This window comes from Panicum hallii, chromosome 9, assembly GCF_002211085.1.
Source record: "Panicum hallii strain FIL2 chromosome 9, PHallii_v3.1, whole genome shotgun sequence".
Lineage (NCBI taxonomy): Eukaryota > Viridiplantae > Streptophyta > Magnoliopsida > Poales > Poaceae > Panicum > Panicum hallii.
In genome coordinates this window covers 13,722,205-13,734,247 of record NC_038050.1, presented here as the reverse complement: position 1 = coordinate 13,734,247, position 12,043 = coordinate 13,722,205, and the positions used below count along the sequence as shown (strand labels likewise).

The 12,043-nt window shown below is 50.3% G+C and overlaps 1 non-coding gene and 1 pseudogene across 1 annotated transcript; one reads left to right on the top strand and one right to left on the bottom strand.

The window, feature by feature from the left end:
• The first annotated feature begins 4,525 nt into the window (after positions 1-4,525).
• LOC112872817 lies at positions 4,526-10,429 on the top strand (annotated as a pseudogene).
• A 1,341-nt stretch (positions 10,430-11,770) lies between these two features.
• TRNAA-AGC lies at positions 11,771-11,843 on the bottom strand. The gene has a single exon. It is a non-coding gene; the product is annotated as a tRNA-Ala (tRNA).
• Between the last annotated feature and the right edge of the window lie 200 nt (positions 11,844-12,043).

Below are 12,043 nucleotides of genomic sequence, written 5' to 3'. Positions count from 1 at the left end.
GCATATTTCTCTCTCAAGTAAGACAATGAAGTATACACGTTCTTATATTGAGACATGGATCCTGAGCACTGATCTTATGAAGGGGACATGTGACCTATGGCAGGCGAACAAGAACTAAGCTGAACTCCAACTTGGCACTGAAACAGCTTCACAACGATTGTATATTATTCTAGACAGTAGCAGGCAATAAACTAGGTCAGAAAACCTGTTAGTCATATCCAAGTAGTCACATGGTTCTGATTTCCTGACACGTCGCAAAAGATATGCATCAATCAGGGATTCATTTCATGGTTAATCGCCCCTATGACCAGTTTTCAGGTCGTGCTAGAGTGAACAAGAAAAAGAGAGCAAGTACTGAGGAGTTACAAGCAAAGTCATACTCCCTCCATCGTGAAATATTAGATATTTTAGTTTGTCCTAAGTTAAAGTAGTGTAAATTCAACCAAATTAATTTATAGAGAAGAACATTAACACCTAATGCATCAAATAAGTAAATTATAAAAATATCTTTCATAATGGATCTAATTATTCTCATTTGACATTCAAAGTATTATTATTTTTTCTATAAATATTGCCAAACTTAGAAGAAACCAAAATACCGGAGGGAGTATGTTTCAACACATCACTAGACAGGCATTATTAAATTGGCATTCGGGAGAAAATGGTAACACCACTGCATCATGCACAAATACACGTCCAAACTGAGTGCTCTTAAGACGGGCTACTGAATGAAGCTATAGTGAAATCAGCACCAAGCTAGGCCATAACCAACACCAACATTATAATAGGTGTACTTTACATGCAACTAGCTAGAAGCACTTTGGAACTATATGCGCAACTAGGATCAAAGGGTGCTCAACTTGGACTCCAAGAAATCAATCTAGTAAGATTTTCCTAGGATATGATCAATCTATAGATCGTGAGATCCATGTAGGCAGACCAGCAGGAGAATTGGCCATGTTACATGTACAGAGTTCAGCACGGCTCGGTCGCCTGCACAAGGTCAGCAGAGGCACCAAATAAAATAATAACATTTTGAAGTCATCCAAAGATCGTCACAAGAATGGCGTCATTCATTGCACATCGATCACCCGCACATGAGTTGAGCTGGGATTTGTCACCTAAGCATGTTACCCACTATACTATACACATAGGTGGTGTTTAAACTGCACGAAATAAGAAAGCAGGTGTAATAGGTTGCAGAGGTAGTTCATTGTTCACTGGAACAAGCAGATGTGGATTTAGGTACTGACGAATCACCAGTTAAAAACTCAATCTCTGATCTCTCGTCAATCCCTATTGAATCAACTGAACAGTACAGTTGACACAACAGAGAGAATGAATATCTACGGATCCTTTTGCTCAGGATCAAATACTAAACTAACAACTAACTCCAGCAGAGACAAGATGCCATAAAAAAATTGGGAGGCAATAGGGTTATATAGTTGCATTATTATGATTCGGTGCAGTTGTTTGCGAGCATATACTAGAGTTGGTTGGCCGATAAGCTAGCGGTTGGCAGTTGGCACACAGGACTACAGGAGTCAAACCTGAAATTGGTTGGTATTTTCGTTTTAAGCAACCCTACCGTGTACTACTCCCGTTTTAAACAACCTAGACGACTAGCTCCCGCCTCGATCCAAAGCTTGATGTCGAGCTTGATCCGGTCTTGGAGCTCCAGCACGGTAGATTCTTGCCGCGGGCCGTATACCGTCGTGAGCCACCAAAATGGTTCACCGGAACACGGCGTGACCTTAACCGTCACTGAGAATGTAGAGATGACTTCAGGGGAATATATACTCTTCGCGTTGGAAAACAGACATATTTCTTCCAAGATGAGTGTCACCCCATTTCCATTAACCAGAATGGAAATACAAGAGTTTGGGTTGCAGAAAAAGGAAGCAGAAGACAAGACATAGAGTTCAGACACTTCAAGCGCGCAGGCCAAGGCCTCGAACGGTAATACGGCTCCTCGTTTACACATAGTACTAGTGAAAAGATGATATTGTAGTGAGAATAAGCACAGCGCAGCAGTGACGTAATAGCAAGAACTGGCTGATGTTGCATAAGCTAGCCCTACCAAAATAAACAAGGTACTGTGTGCCTGTCAAATAATGCAGTGCCTATAAACATTCTACCAATTGTCCACGCAGCCACAAACACACGAATATACTGAATATATGATGAAGCAAAGCTGGCGTGCATTTCGCATGTTGTACTTGTACCGTCTCAAATCATTCGGAGTAGGATACTCAAGTTCTTGAACGGGTAATGATGAACCTGTGATTGAGCCGGCAACAAGCAATCAATCAACAGCAGCTTGACCTGAAGCATTTGTTTACAAGGCCGTGGGGCAGGGCTGCCTCCCTTCCCGGAAATCTTAAATCTGCTGCCTGAAAACGAGCTGTATATTTTATGGCCAATTGCATGCCGGTCGATGCTGTTTGGACGAGCTGGGAAGATGCTAGATCGTTTGATTTGTTCAGAAACAAAGACGTTTCGGACGATAGCAACAGGGCGAGTGCCGAAGCCTGATGCCGATGGCATTTTCAAGCTGGTTTACTTAGCTTGTTGCTGAGGAAATTTCCTCATTAGCTGCCCGGTTTTCGGAGCCTGCCTCACTCCATAGTCCATACGTGATGAATCGTCTGAGCCCGTCACCTGAACACATCACATCGCTCAAATCTGAACGTCTGCGACTAAACCAAGTACAAATAATCTGGAGGAGAACTTTTGCTTTGGTAAACTGCAGGGGACTCGACGAGTCGACGTGGAAGACAAACGTTATCTCTGCAGTAAACTGCATGGCACTTTCACGGAGTTTATTGCTCTGCCGCCGCCAGAGTTGGTTGGCCGATCAGGTAGCTAGTAGTCTCTGATTTCTCGTCACCCATCATGAGGCCATGATTCAAAGTTTCAAACCTGCAACTGCTTGGTCTTTGCCTACCGTGTCTTTGGTCCTTGGCTAGATATCAAATTTTAGTGCTTCGTCTCGGCGCGTTATTAACGGCTTCAAGTTGTTGGTTCCATTTCACGCGCGGATACAGGTCAAGCAAGAAAGCTCATTCTGAGTAACCGAGTCAAGCGTCGATGGTCGATACCCTATGAAGTTTTACCAAGAAACTAGTACGCGGTTATCTTCTGTTCGGCATCTGGATACTATTGTCAGATCATGAACAATACCGTTTCATTCTGAAATAAAATCAATTCGGGATCTCACAAGTTTGTGCTCTCTGCTCTGTGCTAGATGAATTCTGCTAGCTTATCCAAGACAAAATACAGCGCAGCAGTGACGACAACAGCAAGAGGTCGCTGACGCCCCCAACAATAGCCCTACCAAAAGATCATCTACTCTGCTTGGCAACAAACATGGATTAAAAAAAACAATAAGGAAGCCGGCGCGCATATTTCTCACGTCTGCACCATCCCAAATCATCCTCCAGAAGATATTTGAATTCCTCGACAAGAGCAATAAACTGAGGGAGCTAGCAGGTGACCTGGCGATGCAAACTGCCAGATCGGAGGGCGTGATCGGATCGGCGACCAATTCATCAACAGCAACATGGCGGACCTGAACCTGAACCATTTGTTTAGAAGTCATGGGGCAGGCCTGCCTCCCTTCCTGGAAATCTTCGGCCCGCACGCGGCATGAAAACGAGGGATGGTGTGTAGTTTAGGGCAAATTGCCGGTGCTGTTTGGCCAAGCTGGGAAGCTAGGCTGCTTGGTTTGTGTAGACCAGAGCCGGTTCAGACGCCTGCGTGAGGGATTCTATTTGATAGCGATGGCGTTTGCATGCTTGTGTACTTGATGAAGGGGGAGGTTTTCTCATTAGTCGGCCGGATGGCAGCGCCGGCGGATGAGGCCTGGCCGTGTACGACGCGGGCCCTGCTCCCACGACGCCGGCCGCCAACCCGTCGCCCTCTCGCCGCCCGCAGGTAAACACCCCCTTGCTCTTCCCTCCCTCTGTCTAGAGCGATTAGCAATTGTGGAAACCCGATTGTGTGCGCCCACCCGGGGTTCATCCGCAGCAAACCGATTCGTTCTCGGTGCTAGAGCGATTAGCAATTATAGAACGGCGCTGCTAGTGTCCGGAGGTGCGATAGGAAATTTCCCATCGGACGGTCCGTTGTAACATGAAGAATTCACTGAGATAACATCGGGCATTATCTCTTGCAACATACGAAATCATACGTAAAATTGACTATGACATCTGATTCCGTGAAATAAAATTCCTACAGCAATATATACATCATATTTCATGCAACATCCGCTCAAAATGGTAACATGCAGAAATAATGTTTGCAACATTTACGCTTACCTTTCGGGATATCTAAAATTATATGTTGCAACATCAGAAAATCACAAATTGAAAACATTGAATAAAAACCGATCACCCATTGCGACAGCATAAAATCATCTCTTGCAACATCAAAAAAGAAAGTTTGCAACATCTCAGCTCGGCACCCTACGGCTGCAACACGGGGCGTGGCCAGCCCGCGCACGGCGCGGCACGCAGGGGCGGCCATGGCCTCGCCGGCGATGAGGGGCGGCAGAACGGCAGGGGCGCGCGCAGGGGCTGCACTGGGACGCGGCGAGGCTCACAGGGGGGACGCGGGTGTGGGGAGACTCGACGACGAGGACGTGGGCTCACAAGGGGTCGCGGGTATGGGGAGACTCGGTGACGAAGATGTTCCACGGACGGTGACGGCGGCAGGCGAAGCTCGTCGCTGGGGAGGGCCTGCACGGCGGCGAATGGAGGGGTGAGGGCTCAAATCAGTCAAGGAGGACGAGGGGGGTTGTAGCCGTGAGGAATTGAAGAGTGGCTCACTGGGGGCAGCGGATTTGACGGTGCCCCCCGCAAGGCCTTCTCCTGCGCCGGCGACGGCCGCGGCGAGCGAGGCGTCGTCGAGCGAGACGCAGGCGGAGAGATCAAGCCGCTCGAGCGCCGGGAATGTGCGGAGCAGGCGCGGGAGCGGCTCCTAGCGGAGCACCTGCAGCGCGCGGCGGTACGCGGCCTCAGCGCGCTCGAAGGTGCGGCTGACCCTCGGATGTTATATTAGTTGACTCTCCAAGGTGCTAATAGTGCATGGGAGAAAAATGAGTGGATTGGAGGGGTGGGCCTAATGGAGCGTCGGAGCGTCCGGACGACTGATGCCAAGCATTACCGATTATGGAAAGCCTCGAATTTGCTTGCCCTGTGTTGTGGGCCTATTTTGCCCGAATCTTAGTCGGCAGACGCGGGCGAGGTCGGTGCCGTGCACCTGCTTTATCCTTGATCGCTAGCCCTAGCAAATCCGGCGAGCGAAAAATCCCCAATTCCACCGCAGGCCTCGTCGAAGATCCACCCCCAGATCGTAGGAGGGCGTCGTCTATACCTCCATGTGCGATTGGAATATCCAATCGCAGCAGCTGAGCGCCCCCGCCTCCCTCGGCTTCGGTGGCGTCTCAGCCACCCCCACTGCCGCCCTCTACCGCCGCCGCAGCTAACCACTCTCGCCGCCGCGCCGGCCGTTCACCATTGCCGCCTTCTCCTCACCCCCGCCGCCGGCCACTGCTCACCGGGGGTCCTGCCCGCCCACGCCGCCTCACCCTCCACCGGCCGAACCATTGCCGCCGCCTGTCCTCTACCGCCCCCAACCCCCTCCTCTTCTATAGCCGGAGGCCATTGAAGCCCCCCGGACCCTGGTAACCCCAAACCCTAAAGCTCCGCCGCCTCGTCCACCACCCCGGCCGTCGGTGACCTCACCAGCGGCCACTCCACCCGTTTCCCTCCCCCCTCCCCTAGCTCGCCGGCGGCCGCTCCCCCTTCTGCGACGGCTCTCCTCCCACCCGGCGCGCGATATATAGATTTCCCCGATCGTAGCGCTGGCCTTTTTCATGTCTTCTGATCAATAGGGAGGGCCCCCTCGCCCCGGCTCGGGGGGCATTGCCCGTTCCCTCGATAAAGCCAATGGGTTCAATGACATGGAGGGGTTCCTGCGCCGGGGGAGGTCACCTGTTACCACGGGGAGGAGGATAAGCAGCCTCCCCACGACGAAGTCATGCTTAGGAACGGCGAGGAGATCACGAAGTCCATAGAGAAACTCTATGTGGAGGCGGCGCGCCGGCTACCCCTCGACCAGATCCCGGAGCTTGTTGGTTGCATCCGCTTGGGTGGCCACTGCATTGGCCTCGCCGATCCCGTCAGTAACATCATCCACAACAGCATCCATCGGCTCCCTTTGCCGCCCTCCACCACCGGAGGGGTGCAGTCACATCTGCCCGAGGGAAGCCACGATACTACAACCCGCTGCAACTTGGAGTGGTCTACGATGGCGGTGGCCTCCCACTTTGGTCTGCGCTCCTTCATGAGTGAATACTTCCGGTACCTCACCGACATCCAGGCTAGGTGCTACCTCCACCTGGCCTCCTACGACCTCTCCCTGACCATCAAGCTCGTCCACTACGAGCGTTTCTCACCACAGTCGCAACGACCCTTGCTCCCTGATGGTGGCAAGATCGTGGCTGCCTTAAGGATTGCCGCTCTTCAAGCAGGGCACACTGCGCCAGACGACCTAGCGGGGCTCACGACGGCACGTTACCCCTCTGACCTGCTCTCTAGTATTGTGGCCAACCTGCAGGGAGATAAGCTGCTCACCACGGGGGACGTCTGGGCCATCAGGGATATGCTGGCCCACTGATGGCCTCCAACCCCCTCGGTCAAATTCGAATTCTTGCTCCGTCCAAGTGGTGACACTTGTATTCAAGACACCTCTGATGGCGTGTTGATGCAGCTCTCTTCGTGCATTGGGGAAAACCTTCTTGCCGAAATCTCTATTGCAAGCCTACATCACAAACATCCTGTTCCACTGGGATACATCTCCGACCTGACAGTTGATAGTTCATACATGGAGACCAAGCTATCCAGGTGCCTCACGGAAACCACCAGGGGGGCTGGTGGCAACCTTGGCCCAGCTGTGGATTATGATGCCTTCCAATGGGAGCACATGATGTCTTTGAAGATGTGCCTGCTCGATGCCACCCACGCCTTATACATCAAGGCACTAGCCATACTGCCCACCAGCGCTGGGAGTCCCGCTTCCTTCGTGCCCTCCTTGTGTCTGGACATTGCTACGGCCCCATGGACCCTGTGTCCAACATCATCCTCAACTCCATCTGGTATGACATCGCCTTCCCCGTGCGAGATGCCCACACAGGATCACATTGAAGCACAAGGAGGCATTCTGGACACCAGCCCCATGTCCCGTGTGGAATCCTGTTCCCTCGATGGCCTGGTTGCCATCTTGTGCTCCACCAGCAGAGCCCCTCTCTCAGTGCACGAGGTCTTGGAGTACCTCTACTTTTGGAACTGCGACCTCTCCAGATTGCGCAGAGAAATACTTGGCATTTGGATCATTTCTCATGTCCCTGTCCCCTGAGAAGCTCACCCGCCTGCACTCTTTGCTGCAAGCCCCAGCTGGTGGGAGGATCTCTCATGCACACTGGATCCAGCTAACAGCAATCCTCCATGCGGAATCAGTATGCAATGCGGTACAATCAGCCCGAACATGAGAGGCTCTCTGCGCGTCGCCGCTGTGGCACAAGCTGAATTCGACTCGATCACGAGTAGGAGCCGGGTTGGATCTAGACTCGTCCTTACGGTTTCCGATTAGATTGGAAAATCAAATTCCGCCGAGATCTTCGGCGAGGTCATCAATATCGCGGCAGGATGCTGGAGCAGATGTCGTCGGCTCCCTGGAGTCGACTAGGCGGCTGTTGAAGCCACCACCTTGTCGGCGATGCAGATCCAGAAGCCAAAGGTGAACGTTGGTGAGGTGGCCGACTCTTCGTTGGAATCCAAATCGTAGTCGAGAACAAGGAGGCCCCGACGCGCGGTGGCTCCCTCGTCTCGAATCTTGAAGAGGCGATCCAAGTCCTCCTCCAAGTCGGGGAGGGACTTGGATCGCGAAGCCTCCTTAGATTGGTTTGAATCCGATCCGAGTAGTCGTGGTGCAGCACGAGTCGAAGTCACGTCGAAAACGGATGTCTTTTCGATCTGCCTGGGCAGATCGGGGAGCAGCAACTCGTCGAGGTTGCAGCTTCGAGTCGATGTAGATGTCTCTGGCTTCCTGGAGTCGACTAGGCGGCTGTTGAAGCCACCCAAGCCATTAGCGACGCAGATCCAGGAGCCAAAGATGAAGATTGTGCCCTCGTCGAGCACGGTGCCGGTGAAGCTGAGAGATGCCATCGAGTTCTTCAGTGGATGCTCGATGAACACCCCTACCTAGCATGCCAGCTGTCGGTGTTTTACCTCCACGCCCACCGAGGGATACCCCCGAGGTGGTGAGTTTGTAGGTAGGGTGTCATCAAGATCAGGAACTCGAAGGTACAAGGAACACAAGGTTTAGACAGGTTCGGGCCGCCGAGAGCGTAATACCCTATATCCTGTGTGGTTTGTATTGCCTTTGATGGTGATCGGGTGATCTCCTAAGTGATTTTCCTTGGAGTGGGTCCCTGTTCGCCCTTATATAGTCTGGGGGGACAGGTTTACATGGAAGTCCTAGTCGGATATATACCCTAGAATCCTACCCGAGTACTTTTCTGGTAGTTCTCTACTGTATCCGACTAGTTTTACTACTGTAGGAGTAGTTCTATTAGGCTACAAGTAGTTACAACAGATGTAGGGCGTAGGTCATGTCTCATCCCTTATCCAATGAAAAGTACGCCACGTGCACAGTCCCGTGTGTCCGGATCTGACATTAATTATACCGCCACATAGGACTTTTAGCTTATGTGGCACCATAATAAATGAGAGAGAGAGAGCGGAGAGAGGAAGAAATTGGATCTCATGCAAGATTCAGTGTTAACACGTAAACCAATACACTAGACACTACAAGTTGTCCATTGGGAGTGAGATGGTGTCTTTATAATAAATGGAGAACAAATATGATAGTTGGAGAAAAGATGGTGAGTTTGATAGAAATCCACACCAAGATATCATGTGTTGTAGAGTGTAATTTCTAAAGGTGATGACTTGATGATATGGCAACATAGACACTGCCTATAGATACTATGGGTTGAGATTGCCCTTACTGCTATTCTCCTCTTTATTCCATGTTTTGACAGTATATGCTTGGGTTTTTAGTTGATACCACTTCGCTGTAATTATTGTGTTCTTACATTCCTTGTTGGAACACCCATAAGTCATTTGACTAGCTGTCCAAGTTCACAAGTCACCTCTATTCAGCTTACGACTTGAACAGCTGTGCTCGTACTCTTCTGAAACCTTCTCATTCTTTGTGCTTGCTGCAGGAACCGAGGTATCAGCTTGACATTATCTGTGGAGTGCATGAATCCAGATCCTTTCGCTCCCCGAGATTCTACCATGCCCACTTTTTGGCAAGCAGAGATGCTGCTGCAGCTGATGGTCGTGTCTCATTGCCACGTGAGCGCACACTGTTCTTCGCTGAATTCTGGGAGTTAAATTGGTATCCTGAGCCATCCAGCCCCAGCTGCTGCCCTGTATATGATTACCATGCATGTATCGGTGTCTCCTCGTTCCTACAAACAAAGCTTGATTGTAGTAACCATGTTCATTATCATGATAAGCATCACAATCGGAAAACAACAAACCTGGCAGACACCCAGTGGGGTAATTCTAGCAACGATAGGAACCACAACTCAGTTTATTAGCCATCAACTTCATGTATGATTATTCCTTAATGCCTAGGACATGAACATAGCAAAGCTCAGTGGTATAGATTTCTACACTATTGCTATGCTGTAGTTCTGAATACAAAATCATCACGCTTCTATCTATCAGTATGAAATTAAGGATAGCAGCGTGACACTGTCTTACATAGCCAACTCTTGATCAATGGCATTGTGCATGCAGCATGCTATCAACAAATCGAGGGCCCAGACACTAAAAGGCCTGAAATAGCTTTGACCTCCAAAACCTCCCGTGTACCTTGATAATTGAACAGTTCTACAGAGCGCTAGAAGCCCTTAGAGCTTTCCCAAAACATAGCTTTTCATGATTCACATTGGAGAATTCCTTAATAGTGAGACAATAATAACCTGACTGAAAGGAAAGAGAGCTACTGATTAAAGCTGGTGAGTCTTTTCTGTTCAAACTTACAACACTGTTAATTCTCAACTTGTCACTTTCTTTCTGGGCAGGCCATTATTGCGATGCTTGCGGGTTTGCATCAAGCAAGATTGTGCATCCACCGTCCGGAAAGTCATTGTGGGAACAAAGATGCTGGCTCGATTGGAGTTGGAGGACACTGGACGTTGTACCACTCTGCTACTGACGCCGGCGATCGTGACTTGCTGGAGTCCGACTATATTTATTTCGATCCTTATAGAGATGCCGAGCTTGCGAGGGTTATGAATTACGTCACCATGCCACAGATGTTTTTTCCACCACCACCTTCTTAGCTTGATCTTTGGGGGTTTGTCAGCTTACAAAACATGTAAGCCTGTAACCCGCAAATATTTGACTACTTGTTGGATTAGATGAAAGTGCTGCTGGGTATTGAGAGCGAAGCGCTGTTTGTACACAACTCAATGTAAATCTGCGGAGAAGAAATGAAGAACCATGTTTCTGAATGTTTTCGTTGTGCATTGCGTCCTGTGTTTATGAAATGTTCCATTTCTTGAGGTCGCAAGAAGTCGAGAGCCTTGGCTTGGTTTTCTGCATGGTCAGGTTTGGTGTTTTCAGTTTACCCACGCAATCTGTCAGATTATGCTGTGGCGATCTCGACCGTAACACATGAAAGCCTATTATAACTGTTGATTCCTGTACGTGCATGGATTGTTCGCACCAATAATGTGCACTTGGCTGGTTTCGAAAAGAAAAAAAAATAGAAAATGAGAAAAAGCGGGTCCCAAACTTTATCCTGAAGCAACAGCTTGTGCGTGTCTTCTTCCGTCCTCTGCGCCTCTTCTAGAGTCTAGACCTGAGAATCAGATCAGTGTCGATGATCTGGAGGAGACAGCTTGGACCTTTTGGTTTTTTGGTTTTCTGAAACAGAGTGCTGCCTGCGTGCGAAGGAAACTGTTTTGTTCTGCTTGTAGCGTGGATCGGTAGCACCAAAAGTGAAACCCAAGCCCCAAGAACACTCTACCTGGCTACTAGCTGAATCGCTCAAAGGTTATACCACCCCTAACCCAGCCGCCCCACCCCCCCCCCCTCTCATGTTTGGCGGCGGCGGCTCGTACTCGTACCCTCTCCGACTGTTCCAGATTCAATATCGCCAGCTCGCCGGCTTCTTCTCATATGCCAATGCCATGCCACTACGCCAGTGCCACAGCCGGAGCGAGCTCTCTCGATCGGCCGGATCACCATCCACCACTCACTTTCCGATCGAATATACATGACCACCTCGCTCGCATAGTCCACGCATGGAGCGGCGGCTAGGACTACGCGAGGGCGCGTCGCGAGCCCGCGCAGGATAGAAAGGGCGGCGAATTCATGAAGTGAGTCCCTCCAAAAACGAAAGATAGTGTGCTGCGGTAGTGCTCGGCGTGCGTACGTCCATGCTCTGGTCATCATAAAAAAAATGGACTGCAGAGCACTAATGTGATGTACCTACTGCAGACCTCCAATCCAAAAGGAAAGGTATGTGCAGGAGCGTACGTTGTACTTTGGTGGATCCTTAAAAGCTGGGCTGTGCAAATAAGAACCACACACGTCCTACCTACGGTGTGCGGTGCATGTACATCCAGAAAGGGGGAGTCGCTTACAAAAAAAAATGAGTGAGCGTATCGTTGAAAAAATGGTGGTGGAGATGCGGGGTATCGATCCCCGTACCTCTCGCATGCTAAGCGAGCGCTCTACCATCTGAGCTACATCCCCGTTCTGTGTGCGCTACACTTACTTAATTGAGGTGAAACGTAAATATCAGCAGCAAATGGGAGGGAATTGGCTACGGATCCCCTTCTCCCCGCTGCTCCACCACTGGGCGGATCAATCGAGACACTGTTCGATCGAAGCTTCGCGTCCGCGCCAGCGTCTCGCTTTCCAACTAAAACATGACACGGGCGCGTACACGCGGG